Source organism: Canis lupus, chromosome 4, assembly GCF_048164855.1.
Source record: "Canis lupus baileyi chromosome 4, mCanLup2.hap1, whole genome shotgun sequence".
Lineage (NCBI taxonomy): Eukaryota > Metazoa > Chordata > Mammalia > Carnivora > Canidae > Canis > Canis lupus.
In genome coordinates this window covers 28984496-29010327 of record NC_132841.1, presented here as the reverse complement: position 1 = coordinate 29010327, position 25832 = coordinate 28984496, and the positions used below count along the sequence as shown (strand labels likewise).

The 25832-nt window shown below is 39.3% G+C and overlaps 1 long non-coding RNA gene across 1 annotated transcript in view; it reads right to left on the bottom strand.

Moving 5' to 3' along the window:
• LOC140632080 (uncharacterized) overlaps positions 1-25832 on the bottom strand; it is a 265581-nt gene that overhangs the window by 36865 nt on the left and 202884 nt on the right. The window contains exons 9-11 of the long non-coding RNA XR_012029600.1: positions 5449-5607; positions 4594-4722; positions 2729-2873 (exon numbers count right to left, since the gene is read on the bottom strand). This is a non-coding gene — a long non-coding RNA (uncharacterized lncRNA). The remainder of the gene's footprint in view (positions 1-2728; positions 2874-4593; positions 4723-5448; positions 5608-25832) is intronic.

Here is a 25832-nt window from a genome sequence, read left to right as displayed (position 1 = left end):
TGGGGCTCTCCTCTCTCTTTCCTGGTTTCTTCCTCCCCTTGGAGAGTTTTCCTCGGAGGCCAAATACTGCTCCGTGCAAATGTTAGGAACTGCTACCCCTCCTTCCGGGGCATTTGCTTGGGGTAGGAAAGACGAAGAAATGCCCAGAATCTCCACTGCCCCGGTGGTGCAAAGCCAGGCTTGCAGGTGTGCTCTCAGATTTTTGTAGGGAAGCAGACGCCAAGGCTGCCCTTTGACTTGGCCTCAGACCTCCAGGAGCCAAGGGTGATGGAGACAGTCGCTCTGCCTCTGCATTACCGGGGGCCTGCTGGGGTGAGGGCCGGTCACAGCTAAGACCCCTGGGCTCTTCAGGGGATAGGTGGCCACCTCAGAGCTGGGAGCCAGGGCACTGTATTTGAGCAGGTGGCCCTAAACACTGCCCCTTTCTCCACATTCCCTCCACGAAGGCGGTCATGTGGACATGGAAGCACATATGGGGACGGGCTGGGAAGCCCCGGACCACCTCTTGCCTCCCTGACTCGGTGATCCTCAAACACTTGGACAGTCCCGCAGGTGCTCTGGGACGGGGCCCGGGGCCCACAGTTAGGTGGGTGGCCACAGGCCACTCCCGGCCCCCTCCCTGGTTCTGAGGCTGCAGGAGCCAGGTTGAACTGTGAGAGCCCCGAGGAGGAACTTCTCTCTCTACCTCCAGCAACAGGAAACCATGATCTGTTTTCTTTCACTTCAGGGATTAGACTTTTCCAGAGTTTCCTATAAGTGGAATCATATGGCACAGTTTCTATCCTTTTGTCTCTGGCTTCATTTAATGCTCAGGAGTCTGTTTTCTAGATCCACCTTGATGCCTGCCCTCCTTCTCATGCACTGTCTTTTAGTGCCGAGCACTAGGTATTCCATCATACGGCCGTAGGATTTGTTGATCCATCACCTCTTGAGAGACACTTGGTTTGTTTCTAGTTTTTTGGCCTTTTTTTAAAACAAGGTGCCTATGAACATTCATGAATAAGACTTTTTGTGAACACTTGGGAGGCCTGGGTGGCTCAGTGATTGAGTGTCTGCTTCGGCTCAGGTCGTGACCCCGGGGTCCTGGGATCGAGTTCCGCATCGGGTTCCCTACATGGAGCCTGCTTCTCCCTCTGCCTGTGTCTCTACCTCTCTCTCTTTCTGTCTCTCATGCATAAATAAATAAAATCTTTACAAAAAAATAAAAGACTTTTTGTGAGCACATTTTTTCCCCTTGGGTAAATACTTAGGAGTGGAGTTTCCACGATCGTATGGTCAACAGCTGTTTCACTTTATAAGGAACTGTGAGCTGTTTTCTCAAGTGGTTGTACCATCTGGAATCCCCACCAGCAGCGCATGATGTTCCCATTTTTCCACATCCCTTGCCTGTGCTTGCTGTGATCACTCTTTTTCATTTTAGCCACACTATTGGGTGTATTTCCCTGATAACTAGCGGTAAGTGTCATCTCATGTTTTGCTTCCAGGCCTGAGTGTGCCATTCTGAGCTCCACTCTGGGACCATGCACTTCACCTCTCTGGGTTCTAATTTCCGTGTCTGGACACACTGAGCACCAATACCTGCCCCATTCCTGTCCCCAGACCTGTGTAAAGATGGCATCAGATGCTGTGTATGTATCCTGAAGGACACACAAGTGTTTGCAAGGCATAAAACTTGAGGTTGCCACCTCTCCAAGCACCGAGCTTATTTGTCTTTCATTTTACATTCATCGTTTTGTTGCCGTAGCCCACTTACTAGTTTTCCTGACTGTAGCCTCCTCCTTGTCTCATGGTCCTCATCGCCAGGGTGGTGATCAAAAGCACCACTAGAATTGGACCTTTCTTTCTGCTTAAAACCATTTCCAGGGGATCCCTGGGTGGCTCAGTGGTTTAGCGTCTGCCTTTGGCCCAGGGTGTGATCCTGGAGACCCGGGATCGAATCCCATGTCGGGCTCCCGGTGCATGGAGCCTGCTTCTCCCTCTGCTTATGTCTCTGCCTCTCTCTGTCTCTCATGAATAAATAAAATCTTAAAAAAAAAAAAAAAAAAAAAAACATTTCCAGGTGTTGCCTCTGCTCTAGGACCCGTTTCATCCTTCCTAATAACACTCATCGAAAACCTACCATGTGCCAGGCACCGTTCCAGGTGCTGGACATAAGGAGTTAACCACAGCAGACAGACCCTGCCCTTTATAGAATGAAAACTGGGGCAGCCCCGGTGGCGCAGCGGTTTAGCGCCGCCTGCAGCCCAGGGCGTGATCCTGGAGACCCGGGATCGAGTCCCACGTCAGGCTCTTTGTATGATGCCTGCTTCTCCCTCTGCCTGTGTCTCTGTCTCTCTCTCTCTCTGTGTGTGTCTATCATGAATAAATAAAATCTTAAAAAAGAATGAAAACCAGTTCCCTTATTGTATAAAGGCCCAGAGAGAGAGAATGGGCTGCCCAAAGCCACCCAGCAAGCTAGCCGCAGAGCGGGCACTAGGACGAGGTTTTGCCCACGGTCCAGGGATCTACTACTTCCAGCAGCCGCCCTCTCCTCTGGATGTCTTCTCAGAGCCCCAAAGACCCAAAGCTAAGGGGAGGAAGCCTGCAGGGGCCACCATAGAAATCCAGCCCCTTCGCACAGGGAGCCGGTGCGGGGGCGGGGGGGGGGGCTCCGCGGGCCCCTGGAGCCCAACTACCCCTTTCTTCAGAAGCCTTGTCATGAATAATTGCTTCTTGTCAGAGCCCAGACCTGTGACTAGTTGGTAAATGGTGCCGTTTGCTCCTGCCTCCTTTCCCCGAGGCGCCTCTCGATTTTCAGTCTGTGAGATGCTCTGTCTGCTAAGAGAAGGAGCAGAGCAGCAATCTCGTTAGGTTGCTTGTGGCTGTCAGTCTCCCTGTAAATGGGAAAGCCGTGCACGGTGACATTTAAAGAGGGCTTTGCTGTAAATCCCAGCCTGCATTCCCACCCCCCGTGAGCTCCCTCGGTTATCCCAGGCCCAGTGCCACAGAATGCACGCGTTGAGAGCAGGGCCGATGGAGCCGCCTGAGTCCAAGAAAGAGGAACAGACTTGCCAAAGCTCACAGATCAAACAAAGAGGAGAGCTGCAATTAGGAACTCAGATCTTCTACCTTCGAGCTCACTATCTTTTTCTGCGTCTCATCGTGGCCCTCGAGAGATATACAAGTGCCACCCCCACTCTCTCCCCAGGATTCCTGACTCTCACCCACTCCTGGGCTGCCAAGGGATCTCCTCCAACTGCTCCCCACACACCCCACCCCTGCCCCCCCAGGCAGGGATCAGCCAATGTGCATCAGCAGATCGTTGACACCACTCCAGATGCATCAAACAGAAAGTGACTTATTAAAGGGAATTGGGTGTTTACAAAGGGCTGGAGGAGGAGGCTGCAGGCTCAACTTCCAAGACTCAGGCCCAGAATTCCACAACCAAACCACTTACTGAAGGAGCCACTCCCTCCACCCTCCTCAGAAAGCTGGAGGCCCCAGCTGCAGTCTCAAAGAGCCATATTGTCTCTGGGTGACCTGGAGATGAGGAGGCTGCAGCCCCAGGTGCCAGCCTCAGGACCACAGTGCCTCAGAGCCCAAGCCTGGGGGAGCTGGGGTGGAGGCATGAGAGCCCGACTGTGATATCGGTCCCCTGTGCTCTCGGTGACTTCCTCTAGACAAGGTTCATCTCTTTTGGTACATTAACAGCTGTCTTTGATTTATACCCAATCTGTGGTATAAGCCTTTTTTTATGTATTCTGAGCCTGTGTCTTGGGCTATAAACTTGGGGTTTTTTAAAAGATTGATTGATTGATTTGAGAGAGAGAGAGAAAGCATGCAGTGGGGAGGACGAAAAGAAGAGGGAGGGAGAGTCTTAAGCAAACTCCACAGCTGAGCATGGAGCCAGGCTCAGGGCTCAATTTCATGATCCTGAGATCATGACCTGAACTGAAACCAAGAGTTGGGCACTTAACCACTTAACCAACTGCACCACCCAGGTACTTGTGGGCTAGAAACTTGTAAAAAAAAAAAAAAAAAAAAAAAAGAGAGAGAGAGAGAGAGAGAAATAAGATACAGGGGAGAACTTAGGACAGAGTGGGAAACCTAGATCCACATCCAAGCTCTTCCGAGAAGTGCAGCCCAGTGGTTAAGAGTGCAGGCTCTAGAGAATTCCACCTGCATGTGCTTCCTGGCTTCACCTCTGTACCCTTGTGACAGTGGGTGAGTCACTGACCTTTTCCTACATCTCAATTTCCACATCTATGTGACGAGATGACATCAGCACCCAGAAAGTACTTAGAACAGAGACTGGCACTGAGAGAGCAGTTACTGTGGACTGAACTCTGTCCCCCAGAATCCATATGTTGAAGCACTAACCCTCGGTGTGACTATATTTGGACATAGAGCCTTTAGGAAGTAATTAAGAGAAAATATGATCACAACAGAGGGGCTGTGATTCAATAGGATGAGTGTCCTTATAAGAGAGGACACCAGAGCCCCCCAGCCCTTCCCACAGCCCCTGCCCACTCACCGCAACCACAGTCTCAGAAGAAAAGCCTGTGAGGACAAGTGAGAAGGTGGCTACCCACAAGCCAGGAAAAAAATCCTCACCCGAAAATGACCAGGCTGGCAACTTGATCTTGGATTTCTAGCCTCCGGAACTGTGGGAAAACACGTTTCTGTTGTTGAAGCCACTGGTCTGTGGTATTTTGTTATGGCAGATCCAGCAGACTGAGACAGCTGTTAATTAAAGTGAGTTATCATTGCTATTCTTGATTCTCCAGAGCTTACATAACCCAGGTTATTTGAGGTCTTGAAGCCTTAGTTACCTGCTCTAGATCAGGCTTTCTTGATCTTGGCACTATTGACATTTAGGACTGGATGAGTCTTTTGAAGGTCTGTTCTGAGCATGGTAGCAAGTTTAGCAGCATCCCTGGCCTCTACACACTAGAAACCAATAATATCCTTCCCATGTCCCAGTTGTGACCATCAAAAACTGCCTCCATGCATTGGTAAATGTTCTCTAGGGGCCCAAATCACCCCTGGTTGAGAACCAGTGCTCTAGGAGACAAGATCATCGTTTTAGTTTACAGCACCATCATGTAGACTAAACAAACTATTTGCAGCAATTATACATAACCTACAGGTTATCAGAGTGACCCCTTGAATAGTAGATAAAATTGACCCAAACTTTACCTCATAACTTGTGGAAGGTTTAATATCCCCCCCAAGATTTTTGAAAGGTCGTGTGAGTCCTCACTCATGGTCACTTCTTGCTCCAACTTACTGTTATTGATGTCACTACTTTGTCTTTGCCTTTGGGTGGTCCCTAATGTGGAAAATAGACCCTTCATTTATTTCCCCAAATTATCATTCAAAGAAGGCAGTTGAGCCTATCATGGTAACCACAGCCCCGTCTGACATGTCACTTAGGTTTGCATTTTAGAGGCCCCCAGCTCAACTCACATGGCATCATGCAGCTCACTTGTGTCTGTTTGGGGTCTTCTCTCAGGCTTCCCTTCTCAGGCTCCTCCAGGATTTTTGCATTTAGCATTCTTTCTAGTTGCCCAGGTTCCATTGCCAGTTGCCAGTCTTTCCAAACAGAATCACCATCACCTCTGCTCTCTATGGAGGACAAAACCATCATGCCCAAAACACAGAAGAATTATGGCTAAAACATAATACAAGCAAATTTACAACCCATCGATGAACTCAAAAGCAAGAAAGGAAAATCCTCCCATGCCAGAAACACAAGAAAATTCAGAGCCAGAACAGTGAGCAAGGGCCACTGTCATAAAAGGTATACAAACTGCACAAAATGCTATGTTTCAGTACCCATGAGGGGTGGGGAGGTGAAGCAATGCACCCTGTGCACAGAAGAAGCTAGGAGTGATCTTTTTGCTTATAGCCAGGAACCTGGAAAAGCTGTCCCTTCAGTAAAACAAAATGAGAAAACCACTATCTACCCCTCATAAAAATGGGCCAACTTCCCTGGGCCATGAGTGAAAAAGGAGACACCCAAGAGAAGTCAGAAGTCTATATCTGCTTCACATATGCTAGAGAATCCTAAAGCCATACCTCTCACCAGCTAACTAGATCCCAAGGGGAAAAAAAATTACAGTAAGCCTGCTTAGGTCTCCTGTGGCAGAGGTGACTATGAAACTCAAATCTCCCATATGGACAAAAGCATCTTCTGGAAATGAACTTGAAGTAATAACCACAAAGCAGGTGGAAAAAGAGGAGGCCAAGACAAGGATCTCTTATCAGATCCACCAGTTCTATGAGGAGCCAAGAGGCTGAGAAGAGAAAACATTTGAGGAGATATCAGCCAACAAACATTCAGAACTGAAGATATAAATGAGTTCTTCTATCAAAAATAGAGCCTAAGCTCCAAGCAACATAAATATAAATACATACTCACATCTGGAGAAGGAGATCAACACATCAAACACTGATAAATCACCTGATCAGTGTAGAAGAATATTGTTTATAGTATAAAGAAACTAACAATAATATACCCAAACAGACATGGGAGAAAGTGAGGTAGAGAAAAGGGACTAATTTCCTTTTTTCCCCTTGAAAGTCTTTTTTTTTTTTTTTTTCCTTTGAGAGAGAAAGAGAGAGCACAAGCAAGGAGGGCCAGAGGGAGGAGAGACAATTGTAGGCAGGTTCCATGCCCAGCATGGAGCCCAATGTAGGGCTGGATCTCATGATCCCAAGATCATGACCTGAGCCAAAATCAAGAGTCAGATGCTTAACTAAATGAGCCACCCAGATTCCTCTTCTTTGAAAATCTCTTAAGTTATAATTCAAGAAATAAGACATAAAAGAATATCATATGTAGTTACATGGCAACCACTGAAGGAACTAAAAGTACTCCATAAACCTTCCAAATTATTAGAGAGAATACCTATACACAAAGCAAACCACAAAAATACAAGCCATGAAGTAAAAGACTTTTAAAGGAAGCATTAAAATCAGAAAGCATCATATAAAATAATATGATAGAACTGAAACCGAACGTATCCTATCGTGTCATTAAGTATATTAATGGGATACACTCATCTATTGTTTATTTTTAAAACTCTCATTTTGGGATCAAAGAGTGAAACAACAAACATAGGCTTGTGGAAGGTATCTCTGATCCCCCAATTTAAACATCCTCAGGCTCACTCCTGAATTCAGCCTGCCAAGTAGACAGCTCTGTGGGCCTTGGGCTGACTTCAAGCTGGCAGGACCTGGATAAAGAAGGCATGTTCAAGCACATTGCCTCCTGCCCTTCGGCTCCTCCAGTGCGATCGGGAGCTCCCAGAATTCACACGTGTGAAGCTTGAAAATATGGGAAAATCAACACCTCTGGAAAAACACCTACCCAATGTGAAATGAAGCCCACCCATGGAAAAATGTTCAGCCCCATTAAGTCATCAGGGAAGTGTGAGCTAAGCTCAAGATGTGACACCGTTTAACACTCATTTTAGGGACAAACATCAGAGTCTTCCAGGGCAGAAGGATGGAGAGAATATGAATCAATTAAACCTTTCTATGTTACTATTGGAAATCTAAGTTTGTAAAATCACACTGGAAAACAACTTGGCATTATCTTATAAAATTGAATATCCTCATAGCAAGTCCACTTCAAGGCATGTTCCCAAGAGAAATTCTTGAAAATACACCCTGAGGTACACTCATGGCAGTATTCTTCATAATAGTTGAACCATGGAGACAAAATATCCAAAGACAGAATAATGGCTGAGTAAATTATGACATATTTATACCATGGAATATTATATAGCAGTCCAAATAAATGAATCACAGCATATGTGACAATATGGCCATATCTACAAAATATCATATTGAGTGAGAAAAGTAAGCACCAGAAGATGATATACAGTCTGATACCCTTTTAATAAAATTACTAAAAGCAAATGCTAGACAATATAATCTTAGAAGTATGACCATAGATGCAACTATTTTGAAAATAGTAGTGAGACAGCTAAAATCATGCTTAAATTGAAAGATTGGATGCTTCCCCCTAAGGTCAGAAATAAGACTAGGATTTTGCTTTCAACACTTCAACTCAACATTGTATGGGTGGTTCCAGCCAGAGAATTAGGCAAGGAAAAGAAATAGATGGCATTCCTATTGGAAAGGAAGAAGTAAAATGATCTCAATTTGGATATAACATGATCTTATATATAGAAAATCCTAAAGAACTCACTCAAAACCTATTGAACTAAGAGGAAAGATTGCAAGACATAAATCAATATAAAAATTAACCATCTGGGATCCCTGAGTGGCGCAGCGGTTTAGCGCCTGCCTTTGGCCCAGGGCACGATCCTGGAGACCCAGGATCGAATCCCATGTCGGGCTCCCAGTGCATGGAGCCTGCTTCTCCCTCTGCCTATGTCTCTGCCTCTCTCTCTCTCTCTCTCTCTGTGACTATCATAAATAAATAAAAATTTTAAAAAAATAATCATCTTCCTGTAAATTAGCCAAAAAACAGTACAAAAATGAAATTAGGAAAACAATTCCATTTGCAATAGCATTAAAAAGAACAAAATATTTAAGAATAAATTTAATGAAAAAAGTACAAGACTTATACCCTGAAACCTCAAGACATTGTTGGAAGAAAGTAAAGATCTAAATAAATGGAGAGGCGTCCTATGTTTATGGATTGGAAGACTTAATATAGATAAGATAGTAATATTCCTCAAATTGGCCTACAAAATCAATACAATCTTTATCAAAATCCCAACTTCATTTTTGGCATGAGACCAAGAATAATTAAAGAAATCTTGATTAACTTTATTTCTAGAATCTCAATTCTATTCCACTTATCAAAATTGCTTTGACTATTCTTAGTCCTTTGTATTTCCATGTGAATTTTAGGATCTGCTTTTCAATGATCCTTAGGAACAGTACCAAGACAATAAAGTAGGAAAAAAACAGTCTTTTCAACAAATAGCCCTGGGACAACTTGATACTTACATGCAAAATAATGAAATTAAGTCCTTTTCTCACACCATACATAAACATTAACTCAAAATGAATCATGGGCATAAATATAAGAGCTAAAACTATTAAACTCTTAGGAGAAAACAGGAGCAAATCATGACCTTGGGCTAGGCAAGGATTTTTTTTTCTTTAGATAGAATACTAGATGCACAACCAACAAAAGAAAAAATAGATATATAGAACTTTATATCAAAATTACAAGCTGCTGTGTGCTGTGATGCAAATGATAACATTCAGAAAGTAGAAAGACAGAAGAAGGGAAAATATTTTCAAATCCTACAGTTGATTAGGGACCTGTATCCAGAAAAGTTGAATTCTTACAACTCAATAATAAAAAAATTAGTAATAAATAACCCAACTAAAAAATGAGCAAAAGATCTTAACAGAAGGGAGATAAGCACATGAAAAAATGCTCAAAATCATTAGTCATTAAGATAATACAATACATAAACACAATAAAATACTTCACGTCTACTAAGATGGCTACAATGAAAAGACAGAAACTAAGTGTTGGTGAAGATCTGGAGAAATTTGAACCTTCATACATTGCTAGAGACAATGTGTAACAGTGCTGCCACTTTGGGACACCGTTTGACAGATCTGTAAGACGTTGAACATAGGATTGCTCAGTGACTCCACTCTTAGATATAGACCCAAGCAAAATGAAAACATATGTCCCCATGAAAACTTGTGTATGAATGGCCATGACAGCATTATTCGTAATAGCAAAAAAAATGTAAACAAGTTAAATCCCCATCAACTAAAAAAAAAAAAAAATCCCCATCAACTTATGAATGGATAAATAAAATGTAATAGATCCATATAATGGAATACTATCTGGCCATAGAAAGAAATGAAGTATGTATGACACACACCATCCTATGGCTGAACCTTGGAAACGTTATGCTAAGTCAAAGAAGCCGGTTATAAAAGGCCACATTTTGTATTTTATATTTTTGTATTTACATGAAATGTTCAAAACAAGCAAATCCTTAGAGACAGGAAGTAAATTAGTTGTTGCCAGAGCCTGGAAGCAGGGGAGAGCTGGGAGTGGCTGCTGATGGACGTGGGTGACAAAAATACTCCAAAATTTTGGTTATGATTGCACAACTCCAAATATGTAAAAAAGCATTGAATTGTACATTTTAAATTGGTGAACTGTATAGTATGTGAATTACATCTCAAAAAAAACTGCTGTAAAAAACAAGCAGGGAAGCAAAAATGGAGTGGCCCAAGATTTATAATGATGCCTAGTTGAAATGAAAGGAAAAAGAGGAAGAGCATGGCAAGATCCCAAAGGTGGATATGAGTTGTTATAAAAGTTCTAGTTTTTTACTGTGTCACAGGCTCATAGATCTTTATTATTAAAAGCAAACAAATATTGAACAAATAAATACAAAACAGAAAAGGGCCATGCATGGACCAATAAGAGTGTGCCATAAACCAAGGATGTGACTGATCGTCTTCTGAACACCTGTGATCCAAACAAAAACAGTTAAAATGAGTATCTAGGAAAGAGCAATAATACACACACTGTCAATGATAATCCATGGGTACAGCTAAAATAGAGCTTAGAAGAAACTTTACGGCCTTGATCTATTGTACTAAATAAGAACACATGCAAATAACTCAATTTAAAAGTTATGCAAAGAATAAAATATTAGGCATAGGAAAAGCAGAAGAAAGGAATTAGGATAAAAGCACAAATTAATCAATTAGAAAATAAGAGACAGAGGAATTAGTACATTCAAAAGCAGGTTCTTAAGGATGCCTGGGTGGCTCGGCCGTTGAAGTCTGCCTTCCTCAGGGCATGATCCCAATGCAGGGATCCAGTCCCACATCAGGCTCCCCACAGGAAGCCTGCTTCTCCCTCTGCCTATGTCTCTGCCTCTTTCTGTGTGTCTCTCATGAATAAATAAATAAAATCTTTAAAAAACAAAACAAAAGCAAATTCTGGGAGGAAAAAAAAAAGCTAGTTTTCTTGAAAAAAAAAAAAAAAAGCTAGCCAGAGGTGCCTGTGTGGCTCAGTTGGTTACATGTCTGCTTCACCTCAGATCATGATCTCAGGGTCCTGGGATGGAGTTCTATGTTGAGCTCCCGCTCAGCAGGGAGTCTACTTCTCCCTCTGCCCCTACCCCACATGCTCTCTCTCTCTGTCTCAAATAAATAAATAAATAAAATCTTAGAAAAGAAAAGGTAGCCAAATTAATAAAGGAAATAGGGGTGAAATCATACATACACAAAGTAGAAATGAAAATGGAGACAATCACAGATATAAAGAAAAGTAGACAAACCATCGAGATTAATAAGTCAATCTTGAAAAGTAAATTTGGAAATCTATGTTACCAAATAATTTGCTATCTAAAATACAATGTATATAGTCATAAAGTGTATAATGAGAACAATTACCAGAGAATAAATTGGGCTAAATGTCATAGAACTATTACTTCACTCTTCAAAGTCCCAGAAGTTTCCCAAGAAATTTTTTTGACTTTTTAACTCATTCTTTGTTTCTGTGTTCTCACTTATTTTTAAATTAAATTTTTATGAGATTATTGTAGATTCACAAGTTATAAGAAACAATACTAAAGATTCCATTCCCCTTTGCCCAGTTTCTCCCAATGATAACATCTTATAAAATTATAATATCATATCACAGCCAGGATATTGATGGTGATACAATCAATACATAACAAGATACATAACATTTCCATCACCAGAAAGATCCTTCATGTTGCCCTTTCATGAACAGACCCACTTCCCTTTCACCTCTAGTCCTTCCCTAACTCCTAACAACCACTAATCTCTTCTCCATGTCTGTAATTTTATCATTTCAGGAATGTTATATAAATGAAATCATGCAGTCTATAACTTTTTACATTGTCTTTTTTTTTTTCACTCAGCCATAGTTCTCTGGAGATTCATCAAAATTGTTACATGTATTAATTACTTATTTCTTTATATTTCCAAGTAATGTTTCATTGTATGGGTATACCAAAGCTTGTTTAACCATTCAGCCATTAAAGAATATCTGGATTACTTCTGGTATTGAATAATTGTGAATAAATCTGCTACAAACATTTGTGTCCAGCTTCTGTGTAAGCACATGTTTTTATTTCTCTGGAATACATGTCCAAGAGTACAATTGTTTGTTCAGTCCTTGAATGCTTAGTTTTATAAGAAATTGTCAAGATACATTCCAGAGCAGCTATACCATTTTGCATTACCAGCAGCAATAGATAAGTAACCCAGTTCCTTCTCAACCTCACTGGTATCTGGTGTCCATTACCACTTTTCATTTTCTTTTTTTTTAAAGATTTTTATTTATTTATTCATGAGAGACAGAGAGAGAGAGAGAGAGAGAGAGGCAGAGACACAGGCAGAGGGAGAAGCAAGCTCTATGCAGGGAGCCCAATGTGGGACTCCATCCTGGGACTCCAGGATCACGCCGTGGGTGAAAGGGAGGCACTCAACTGCTAAGTCACCCAGGAGTCCCCCATTTTTCATTTTTAGTTTTCTGATAGGTGTGTAGTGATACCTCATTTGGGTTTACTTTACATTCCCCAGTGGTCAATGATGTTGAACATCTTCCCATGAACTTATTCACAATCTGTCTATCCTCTTCAGTGAAATGTCTGTTCATGTCTTTCACCCATTTTCTAATTGGATTGAGTTCTTTTACGGTTGATTTTAAGAATTCTTCATATATTCTAAAGATAAGGCCACAGATACGTAATCTGGAAATATTTTCTCCAGGTCCTTAGCTTGTCTTTTCAATACTTAAAGAGGTCGTTCACAAAGCAAACACTTTTAATTTTGATATGGTTCAATTTATTGATTTTTCCTTTTAGGGATCATGCCTTCGGTGTCAAGTCTAGAACCTGTTTCCTAGCCCTAGATCCTGAAAATCTTCTTCTTCGTGTTTTTCTGTAAGTTTTATAGCTTATGTTTTACATTTAAGTCCATAATTTAAGTTTTGTATAAGGTGCAAGATTTAGGTCGAGATTTTTTTTTTTTTTTTTTTTTTTTTTTTTTTGCCTATGGATGTTCTAACACCATTTGTTGAAATGGCTACTTGCTGCATTGAATTGCTTCTGATCCTTTATTAATAATCAGTTGTGCATGCTTGTCTGTTTATTTCTGGGTTTTCTATTCTGTTGATCTTTGGGTCAATTCCTCCAATATCACACTGTCTTGATTACTATAGCGATACATTAGGCCTTCATATCAGGTTGGTCCATGTGTTCCTGGAAGAATACAGAACTTAAGTCCTTCAAGACCTGTCCTTTAGTTCTCTGAGAGACCAAAGTGAGACCCAAAAGCAGGGAGATGTCACTGCTGCTCTAAGATTGATACTAGCTATGAATCACATTGCTGACTCCAAACCCAGGGAAGCATCTGTCTTCTTCTATGTGGAAATAAATATTTATTTTTTTATAAATTATATTATTCTTTCACATTAGGTAAAAAAAGTTTCTCTTGAGATGTTTTTGAAATGACTTACACCAGAAAAGTAAATATTTGCAAATAATTTGTAGTAAAAAAAATTTCTTTCTAATAAGATTGCATTCTGGTCAGAGATCATATTCTACAATTTCAATTATTTTAAATGTGTTGAAGTTTGCTTTATGTCCCAGGATATGGTCTGCCCTCATGAATTCCGTGCATGCTTGAAAAAATTGTGTTTTCTTCTGTTGTGTGGAGCATTCTATATATGTCATGTAGATCTTATTGGTTATGTTGCTGAGTTCCTTTACATTCTTACTTCTTTGCTCTCTAGTAGTTCTATAAGTTGCTAAGAGCGGGATGTTGGAGTTCCAATTATAATTGTGGATTTATCTATTTCTCCTTTCAGCTCTATTAGCTTCTCCTGTATTTTGAGGCTCACTTGTTTGGTGCGTACACTCTTAGCATTGTTATGTCTTGCCAGTGGACTGATCCTTTTATTTTTATTTAATATTCATCTTTGTAATAATTTCCATTGTTCTAAAATACTTTATCTGATATTAATATAGCCAGAGCTGTTTTTTTAATCAATGTTTTTATGATATACCTTTTTAATTCTTTATTTTCAGTCATGTTTTTTAATCTGCTCTATGGATTAAATCCTCCAATTTATCTTTAATTAGTATATTTAGACCATTTGTATTTAAGATAATTACTAATATAATATAGAGTCCAAGTCTGCTATTTTATTAATTTTTTTGTTTCTTCAGTTTCTAAACTCTGTTTTACTTTTACCACCTTCCTGTAGATTATTTAAACACCTTTAATTCCATCTTGATTTATTTATAATTTTTAGTATATCACATTTTATATTTATTTTCATGGTTGCTCTAGGTATTACAATATACATGCATAGCTTATCATAATCTATTTGTATTGACTTTATACTACTTGGAATGAAATTCAGAAAACTTACTTACATTTAGGTCCATTTGCCTTCTCTACCTTTAAATGCATTTTTGTGAGTGTTTCTTCTATATACATTGAGCACCACATCAGATGGCATCATAATTTTTGCTTCAAACATCAACTATGATTTAAGAAACTCAGGAGAAGTAAGATAGTCTGTCATATTTACTCCTATTTTTATTCTTTGTAATATTCGTCTTTCTTTTCTGAACTTCTAACACTTCTATTTTCACTTCTTTGTTTAGGAAAGTTCTTTCAGCCATTCTTTTTTTTTTTTTTTAATTTATTTTTTATTGGTGTTCAATTTACTAACATACAGAATAACCCCCAGTGCCCGTCACCCATTCACTCCCACCCCCCGCCCTCCTCCCCTTCTACCACCCCTAGTTCGTTTCCCAGAGTTCAGCCATTCTTTAAGAATAGGCTTACTAGCAAAAATTCTCTTCATTTTCCTTCATCTGAGAACCTTTTTATTTCCCCATTCATTCCTAAAGGACACCTTCTCTGGATATAGAAGCTACCAATGGCAACTCTTTTCTTTTAGTACTTGAAAAATGTCCTCTTCTGGCCTCCATTGATTTGAGATGAGAAATCCTCTGTCATTCAAATCAGCGATCCCCTACAGATTGTTTCTTTCTGTATATTTTCAAGATTTTTTTTCTTTGTAGTTTTCAGAAGTTTAATTATGATGTATCTTGTTATATTCTTCTTTGGGCTTCTCCTATTTGGGATTCATTCTGCTTCTTGAATCCAAGGTTTATGTTTTTCACCAAATTTTGAAAGTCTTCAGCCTTCTTTGAGGTTTTCCTTTCTTTTCTTTTCCTTTTTTTTTTTTTTTTTTTTTTCAGGCCTTGTCTCTCTTTTCTAGGATTCCAGTGATACAAATATTGATTCTTCTGATACCATCATCCAAGTTCCTGAGATTCTGTTACTTTTTTTTTTTTCAGTCTATTTTCTCTCTGTTGATCAGATTAGGTAAATTCTATTGAACTATTCTCAAGTTCTCAGATTCCATCGTCTGTCATTTCCACTCCATTACTGAGCCCATCCCTGTGAGTTTTTATTTGTTGTTGTATTTTTCACTTTTATGATTTCCACTTGGTTCTTTTTTGTAAGTTCTATTTATCTACTGAGATTTTCTATTTTTTTCATTTGCTTTAAGGGAATTCATAATTGTTTGTTGAAGCATTTTTATAATGACTGCTTCAAAGTCCTTGTAGGATAATTCCAACATCTGATCATTTCGGTGTTGATTGCCTGTTCTCATCCATCGTGTGGCTTTCCTGGTTTTTGTTATGTGAGTGATTTTTTTAATGTATCCTGAACATTTTGGATATTATCTTATGAGTCTCTTTATCCTATTCATCATTTTTCAGCAAGCAATCCCACCTGTTGAGGTGCAGCAGAGAGATAGGTGGGCATGTGTGTGTTCAGCTTCCTGCTGGGTCCCATTGCCACCAAGGATCAGGAAAGGAAGGGCTGACTCATACCATGGTATTATGGCAGGCTAGGAGAGGAAGCTTAGCTACCCCTTGCAGGGCCCTGCTGACACCATAACACCAGGGGAGAGGAAGGCAAAAATGGAAGTGCCAACTGGCCCTGCCTACCTATCTATCTACCTACCACTATCTCATTTCTCCTTGTATTCTGAGTAGAGATGGAAACTCAGCTCCTCACTAGACCTCAGAGTCTCTGGGGGGGGTTGGAAGACTGATTGCTTCCACCAGTCAGGATCTGGAAGACCAGTTCCTCACTCAACCAGTCAACAACATCCCAGCAGGGAAATGGAAGCACCACCTGGTTCTGCTGGAGAGAATTGGAAGGCTACCTTTCTGCTTGGTTCCACCAGAGTGAGGAGCAGGATGCTGTCTGCTTCAGTGAAGTAGAGGGGGTACACAGAGCAGGGGCTGGGGGCTGGGCAGAGTATAGAAGCTCAATTTCTGGCTCAGTTCTGCTAGAACAGTTGTGGGTAGGTATGGTTTTCCCTTTGGCATTCAGCGGGAGTAAAATGGGCATTGCTAAAGGGTGTTCTGTTGTTAGGTCAGCCTTTCCCCAGTCCTCTGGGTAAAGGTAACCATTTTCTTTGGAGAGGTTTTTTTTGTTTTGGTTTGGTTTTTTTGTTTGTTTGTCTTTGATCTATGCCTATTGATGGTTCAGGGTTGGAGGCTCCTGTGGCATCCTGACTGGGATGTACAAGAGGCAACAAGGGAACCCGAAGAACCCTCTACCATATCATTCATCAAATCCCATAGATCCTTTCCCCTTTCACCTGCCAGAGTAGTTCCATGCTTGTTTGTTGTGTCATGGCAACAATATTTTAGTTGTAAGAGGGAAGGCCTGGGAGGAACGGGGCTACTTTATCTTGGCAGAACTGGGACAGGAATTTTCTTTTAATGTGCACTTTTTCTGAAGAATACTAAGGGGAAAAGGTACAAATGCTAACTGTTCAGCTTGATGGTTTTGCACACTGAATGTATCTGTGTAACTTGCACCCAGTTCAGAAAACATTATACGACTATATCTTCCAGAAGTTGGCTTTGTGCCCTTTTATTTTTTTTAAGATTTCACTTTTAAGTAATCTCTACACCCAACATGGGGCTCGAACTCACAAGCCTGCAATCAAGAGTTGTTTTGTATCCCTTTTAATCTCTCACTTCCCCAGGGGTAACCTCTCTCGATTTCTCACGTGGTAGATTAGTTTTGCCTGAGAGACCTCCCTCTTTCTTCCAATAAACAATAGAATAGTGACTGATCACTTACTTTAGTCCAGGGTGAAGGCTGGATTCCAGCTCTAGTTTGGCTCCATCTGCCTCTAGTCTGCCTTTGTTCCTTAGGAATAGTTAGTTCCCTGTAAGAGAGACTTTTCTCCCTGATACCAAAGATGTGGTATCTTTTCCAACACCAATGATCTGATTCTCTAACACCAACTGAGTCTCCAGTGATTTAATTCAATTCTAGCACGACCTGCAGTTGCTGCACATCCCAGAGGATAAAGGGCTCATACCCACAAAATGCCCTCACTTCAGACATGTAACAAGTCCCAGTACTTCTGACCAAGGCCTATGAATTTGGGGATTCTTACAGCCCCCTCCTCCAGATTCAATAATTCGTTAGAATGACTCACAGAACTCAGGAAAACATTTTACCTACATTTTCTTATTTATGATAAAGGATGCATCTCAGGGACAGCCAAACGGAAGAGATGCATAGGGCAAAGTATGGGGCGAGGGTGGGCTTTGGAGCATCCCTGCCCTCCCCAGCATGCCACCTTAACAGGACTTCATGTGTTCACCACCCTCAAATGGAGATCTGGGGGTGGGTAGAGATGAAAGCCCCAGCCTTCCAATCAAAACTTGGTCTTTTCTGAAGTTTTTTAGGAGCTCCTGGCTGGTCACCAATCATCTCATTAGGAAACAAAAAACATTGTTATCTCTAAGGAAGTTCCAAGGGCTTTAGGAGCTCTGTGTCAGGGAGGCAAAGATCAAATATAGATTTTTTTTTTTATTATATCACACCATGGTTCTCAACTGGGACCTACCTGATGGGCCTCAAACTCTTTGTGTTGCAAGACTGGCAAAAGCTCTGTTACTTTGTCTAACTTTCTACCTGAGTTCTTAGCACTCTTCTCCATTAAATTCCAGAGTTTAGTAAGCTGCTTGAAGTAAAAACTAGTCAAGTACTTGAGCCTCCTCCAAAGTCTCTGCCAAAAGATCTCTTGATGTGTACACTTTCAGTAGCATCCTGCTACCTGTATAAAGTCTAGATTATCAGCCTCTGTCTGTACCCAGAATCAGCAAATCCTGCTGCTGTAGAAAGGGCTGAAAAGAATCCGCACACTTTTCCTAAAAAGCACACTTATCCCTTCTCTGAGCTTCAACTTCTCTGGTTTTTGTTGTCTCAGTATCCTCTCATATCTTCAAATAAATGATTTCTTTATTTTTCAGCCATGTTTGTTGTCCTTTTTTAAAAAATATTTTATTTATTTATTCATGAGAGGCACAGAGAGAGAGGGAGAGACACAGTCAGAGGGAGAAGCATGTTCCTTGTGGGGAGCCCGATGCAGGACTCTATCCCAAGACCCCAGGACCATGCCCTAAGCCAAAGGCAGATGCTCAACCGCTGAGAAACCCAGGTGTCCCGTGTTTATTGTTCTTGATGAGACTGTGGCTTGCCATACGCTATCCCATCCTGCCTGGAAGATAATCCCATTGCTACTTCAACTGCTCCAAAATGCTTCATCCATTAGAATAATATGTAATCAAAGTGGCATAAGACAAATACCAGACCAAACCTAGTTATGAATTTTGTTATAAAATTACTAATATCCTGTCGAAGCTAACAAAATCTAGCAGTACACTAAAAGTATAATACAACATGGCAAAACAATAATCATGGCAGGAATGCAAGGATTGTTCAAATTTACCATAATAAAAAATAAGGGAGAGAAAAAAACAAGTTTATTCTCACAGATGGAACAATAAAGAATATTACAAAGAGAGCATCCAAGTGTTAAAAAAAAAAAACTCTTGATAAAATAGGAATATTTTCTCTATATAAAAGTCAAAATTCAGCACTAAACTGTGTAAAGTTGTAAAGAAGGTAAAGGTTCCCAAGATTATTATATTACTTAATATCCCTGCAGAAGTAACTATGCATTGAAACTTTATTAGAGAAATATATAAGATGTAAAAATTGGAAAGAAGAGGTAAAAACTTGCCTTTTTGTAGATAATATCCTTCCCTTCCTTATCTGGGGATCGCAAAAGAACTGAAAAACTATTAGAAAGAATAAGAGAATCTGGAAAATGGTTACAAAGTTAATATGCCAAATTAGCAGGCATCATATATATAATCAACAAACACTTAGAAAATGTAATGAAATACAGATCCCATATTTGGAACAGTAAAAATTAACATATGAAGGAATAAACACAATAAGCAATGTTAAAGATCCATATAAAGAAATCTTTAAAATAGGGACGCCCGGGTGGCTCAATGGTTGAGCATCTGCCCTTGGCTCAGGGCATGGTCCTGAGGGACCACAGGGAGCCTGCTTCTCCCTCTGCCTGTGTCTCTGCCTCTCTCTGTGTGTCTCTCATGAATGAATAAATAAAATATTGGGAAAAAAAGAAAGAAAGAAAGCTTTAAAATAGAAAATAACAGGGAAAAAGGTCTGACAAATGGAAATATATAGATCCGTTTAGTTAATTATAAATGCAGTATTCTAAAAAGGTCAATGTCCTATAATCTATAAATTTCCTATAATCTACAGGAAATAATCCTATAATCTTTCCTATAATCTTCCTATAATCTATAAATTTAACACAAACCCAACTTAAAATGACCATGATTTTTTTTCCCAACTAGACTCTGTGACTTTTATTGTATATATTTTTATTTTTGATACAATTATAAATTTTCAAAGAGTTAAAAGTACCCTACAAAAAACTCTTATTTTAACCATTTGAAAATAAATCGCCAACATAAACTGCCAAAATAATTTGCCAAGATAAATTCTTATGACCCTTGAATACTTTAGTGTCTTTTATTCTTATGTTCTTATATTCTTAATATTCTTATGTATTATTCTTGTAATAACCACAGTAGTGCCACTGTGTAAAATTAACATTTTACATTGCTACCATCTAATCCTCAGGTCCCCTTCAAGCTTACCATTTGTTCCAAAAATATCCTTTATAGTCAAAGTAATTGTCATGTTTTGTTAGTGTCTTTTATTATGGCATTGTTTCTTAGCCTTTACTTAGCTTGTATGACCTTGAATTCTAAAGGATTATAGGCCACCTTTTTTAAAAAAAATTTTTTAAGATTTTATTTATTTATTCATGAGAGACACAGAGAGAGAGAGAGAGAGGCAGAGACACAGGCAGAGGGAGAAGCAGGCTCCATGAAGGGAGCCCAATGTGGGACTCGATCCCAGGACTCCAGGATCAAGCCCTGGGCCAAAGGCAGGCACTAAACTGCTGAGCCACCCAGGGATCCTCTATAGGCCTTCTTTTTTTAAAAAAAGAATATATCTCAATTTTGGTTTGTCTGCTATTTCTTCATAATTAGATTTAAATTAGGCATCTTACTTATGAATATTCCAGAAGCAATGTTGTTTTCTTATTGCATCTTATCACATGGCACATAATTTCAATGTGTCCCATTACTGATGATGTTCACTTTGATCACTTGATTAAGGTGGTGTCTCTAGGCTTCCCCAGAGTAAAACTACTTCTTTCCTCTTTGTGACTAATACATATTTTGAGGGGAGGTACTTTGACACTATATAAATATTCCATTCCTCATGAAAGTTTACATTCATTCAATAATTTATTTATATCTGTATGGATTCACGGATTCTTATTTTATTCAATGGTTTATAATCTGTAACTATAATTTATTTTGGCCTTTGAGAGCCTCCTCAAGCTGGCTTTCTTGCTCTTTAGAATGATGGGCTTCCCCATCCTTCTTTGAACCCTTTCTTACTCTCTGGCACAAGATGCTCTGGCCCTGGAATCAGCCATTTCTGTAAGGACCTCTAATTTCTTTAGTGGAGAATGGTATTGGAGGCAGAATATTGGTGCACAAGGATGTCCTTGCCCTAATCCTCAGAACTTGTGAATATACTACCTTACATGGAAAAAGAACTTTGCAGATGTGATTAAGAATAATGAGATGCGGGTGGGTATTCCAGACCAGGCAGTCCCTAAAAGTAATCACAAGAATCTTTATAAGTGAAAGAGGGCAGCAGGAGATTCAGAGTCAGAGAAAGAGAAGTGAGGATGAAAGCAGAGGTCAGAATGATGCAATTATTGGCACTGATGATGGAAGGAGCCATGAGCCAAGGAACGTGGGCAGCATGTGGAAGTTGGACAAGGCAAGGAAATGATTCTTCACTAGAGCCTCCAGAATGAACTGATGTTTTAGACCTTCCAACATCTTGGTTTTGAATCCTGAGACCCATTTCAGGTCCAACCTCCATAATTTTAAGATAACAGATGTGTTGTTTAAAACTACTAAGTGTGTGATAGCTTGTTACAGCAGCAACAGGGAACTAATTCAAATGGGTGTGCTCATTGCTGTTGTAATGTCACTGCTCTGAGGTCCTTTCAGTGACCAGAGCTAGCATATGCACACTACACATACATTTACACTTATGTTTATTTCTATAGGTACAGATCTAGAAAAGTTCACAGCAATTCCTTTATTCCCGGTCCAACATCACAAGATGCTTCCTGGTTTTCTCCATTCCTATACTTGCAATTCCCTTCTCCATTGTCAGAAACCTGGCTTTCGTATCACTTCTTTGACCCATCCCCCCCCATAGTAAATAACCAATCCCTTACTTTGACCACCACCTCCCCTGCTTCTTGTCCAGTTTGGGCTCCAGTTCCCCATGGCAAGCCATTCTCCTGCCTGCATGTCCTCACATTTCTTAAGCTAGACAATGATTTAAAAATTACTTATGGGGATGCCTGGTGGCTCAGTGGTTGAGTGTCTGCCCTTGGCCCAGGGTGTGATCCTGGAGTCCCAGGATCGAGTCCCATATTGGGTTCCCTGTAGGGAGCCTGCTTCTCCCTCTGCCTATATCTCTGCCTCTCTCTGTGTGTGTCTCATGAATAAATAAATAAAATCTTTAAAATAAAAAATAAATAAATATAAATTACTTATGGAAAAACAAACTTGCAACAGGATGCACAAAAATTATGAAAATGGTAATGCTAAGAAAGAACTAATCCAATTATCCCATCAACCTAGAGTGATTAAGTATTAGATATTGGCACATTGACAAAGAGACAGATCAATGAAAAAAATTAAAATTCCAATTTTTAGAAAGCCTCCAAAGAGTAATTTAGTATGTGTAGTAAATATGACATTCTAATTCAGTGGAAAAATGAAAGTAATTGGGTAAGTAATATTAGGGCAATTGCTAAATATAAGAAAACATAAAATTTCTGGATACCTACTTTACTTCTTAACCAAAAGCAAATTCTAGATAGATTAAGCTAAAAGATAAAACCACGAAAGTTCTATGTACAAGTTATATTGTATATAAAACATAAGTGATCTAGATATAGATACAGTATGAAAACATACATAGAGGGATATATCTAGCTAGCTTTAGATTTATAGAACATATGGAATAGAACTAATATTCCTAATAAATAAAGAGCACTAATGAGTTAATAAGAAAGAGACCAACCACCAACAGTAACATGAATGTTCATATGAGATCACTATGATCACATGAGAAAATTATGCAAAGCCATTACAATTAAGTCAATAAAATTTAAAATCATGGATTAAGTTTTTCATCTATCAGTATAGAAAAATATTAAAAGGTCCCATAATACAGAAACTGTATTTGCAAGGGTGAGAGTATAAATTGGTGCAAGGGCAATTTGACAATCTCAAATTGTTCAAATTAAGTATGTATATATATATCACTTTAGCATTGCTTCTTTTAGGAATTTAACCTACTGTTACACGTTGTTCAAAGCTGAATATATAAGGATGTTCGTTGCACTATTGTTTAAAGAAAAAAAGAACATTACCAATAATCCAAATATCCTCCCAAAATTTGACTACTAAATATATTGTGATAAACCATAAAATCAAATACTATGTACACAGTCATGCCATCCAAAAGTAGAGGCCCAGTGCTTTGAGCCTAAGAAGTCTTCCAAAGGCATAAGACAATTTCTGAGACTTGGAGAAAAAGTTTTCTAACTATAAAAAAAACTACTGCAAACTCAAAATTAAAGAAGGTTTCATTACTAATGATATGTAACAACAAACAAAGCAAATACAACTCAACTCATATATAAATGTAATTATGTTTAAATAAAAGAATAAAATAAATTATTCACCTATTAATTCATTTCTTGCTCTTCAGAGGCAGAGATTCGAGTTTATCACACTCCTTGGTTCAGGACAGCGTCTCCCCATTGGCCTGAACCTTCTCTTGTTTCATTATTTTTCCATCCATGATTTCTCTCCCATTCCCTTCCCATAGCAGGAACACTTCAATACCTTTGATGCATCCCTATCCCTTAGGTTATGAATTTTGTGATTGTGCGTACTTTACATAAGAGTTAGCATGCTAGATATTTCATTCTTTTAATTTTTGTTCACTTGATACTATCTTTTAAGGATCTGTTCATGTTGCTTTATGTACATTTAGTTCATTGTTTCCAAATGCTGCATAGAATTTCCCAGTCAATCTATTTATTGCCCTGGTGGTGGAACCCTAAATAGCTTCCCCAGCCCCCTCATAAACAAGCAGCAATGAACAGCTTCTGGGACCAGAAAAACTTCAGAAGATTCAAGATCATGAGGTATCTGGACGCTGAATTTCCCTATTACCAAGGAAATTATTACTGTTCTCCATTCACATTTCTCAGAACAGTGAATTAGGGGTCCCCACTGACTATATCTTTGGCCAAACTTAATGTTACCCAGCTTTTGACTGTTTGGCCAGCTAACATGGGGAAAATCATACCTTGTTCAAATATGTATTGCACTGTTTGGAGTGATGTACACATCTTTGTCCCTTGGGTTTCTCCTTTTGTGGATTGCCTATTCATAGCCCTTGCCCATTTTTTTCCCTCTCGGATTTCCTGTCTTTTTCTCTGTGACTTGTAAGGATTTCCCCTTATCTCCTTAATATTGATTTCTTGTCAGGTATCATTTTTTTCTATGGTGACCTTTATTGAATAGAAATCCTAAAAAAAAGAAAAACAAAAAGAAATCTTTGGGACATCTGGGTGGCTCAACGGTTAAGCACACCTGCCTTCAGTTCAGCTGGAGTCCTAGGATCGAGTCCCACATTGGGCTCCCTGCATGGAGTCTCCTTCTCCCTCTCCCTGTGTCTCTGCCTCTCTCTGTGTGCTCTCATGAATAAATAAAATCTTTTAAAAAATTAACTTTAAAAAAAGAAATCCTTAATTGTGATCTTGCCATATGCATGCATTTTTCCTCCTTGTGGTTGTGCTTTTCTGGTCTTGTTCAAAACATCCTTCCCACCTCAAAATATACAAAGATATTTCTCTGTATTTTCATCCATATGCTTATATTTTATCTTTCACATTGAGGTCTTTAACCCATTTTGAATTCACCTTTTTATGTTGTGAGATATTCAATTTTATTTTCCTACACATAATGAATAATTTTTTTCCACAGTCACCTAATAGACAAAAATCTCCCACCTAATTTGTGAGTATCTTTATCAAAGATCATTTCCATATGCATGGCTCTGTTACTCAGCTCTTGTCTCTGTTCTATTGCTGTTCTCATTCACATCTCTCTTCTTATTACTATAGCATCGTGATATGCCTATCCAATCCATGGTAGTGTAGATTCCTCCTCTTTGAGTGTTCAAAATTGACTTAGTTTTTTGTGTACCTAAACTCTAACATATAAATTTTTATTTTTTTATTTTTTTTTTAATTTTTATTTATTTATGATAGTCACAGAGAGAGAGAGAGGCAGAATCACAGGCAGAGGGAGAAGCAGGCTCCATGCACCGGGAGCCCGATGTGGGATTCGATCCCGGGTCTCCAGGATCGCGCCCTGGGCCAAAGGCAGGCGCCAAACCGCTGCGCCACCCAGGGATCCCACATATAAATTTTTAAATGAAGTTATCAATTCCACAGAATTTGGGGATGAGTATTTTTTTTTTATTTGGAGTTGCACTGCATGTGTGGAATTATGTAAAGATTATTAACATAGGTATAAAGCTGTCCAATCCATGAGTATGGTTTACATATATAACTGTTCAAGTTTTCATTAAAACTCTGATGGAGTTTTAAATTTTTTCTCCATTAAGCCCTTGTGCAATATTTTTAGGTCAAATTCTAGATATTTTATAGTTTTATTGCTATTGTGAAAATTATAAGATTTTATGTCATTTTTTATTAAAGAGATTATATATGTTCTTATAAAACATTATTTATTTTAGTAAGTCATGCTGTTTATTTTCATAACCACATGCATGAATTATGTCTGAAAATATATCCAAGAATTTTATGAGAACTGTTGCCTGTTGAGAAGAACGTTTGGAGATCAAGGGCAAAAGGGAGACTACTTTTCACTGTATACTCTTCGAGACCATTTGCATTACTCTTTCAATGAAAAATTAGAAAATATATTATTAACATGTTAGTATATGTATAAGTACACAGTTAATGTCTGTGTACCATATCTATCTATCTCTCTATATATGATTTATCTATATGAAGAGAGAGAGAAAAAGACAGAAACCAAGAGACAAGAGATCCAGAATGAGCAAAAGTGAAAGCCTACATGCTCCATAAGATTCTCTCTCGGTGGAGAATGCTTCTCCAACTACACTGGAATTATAGTAATGACCAGCATGTCAGCTGTATGTCATTTGCTTGAATTCAGGAAGCCTGCATC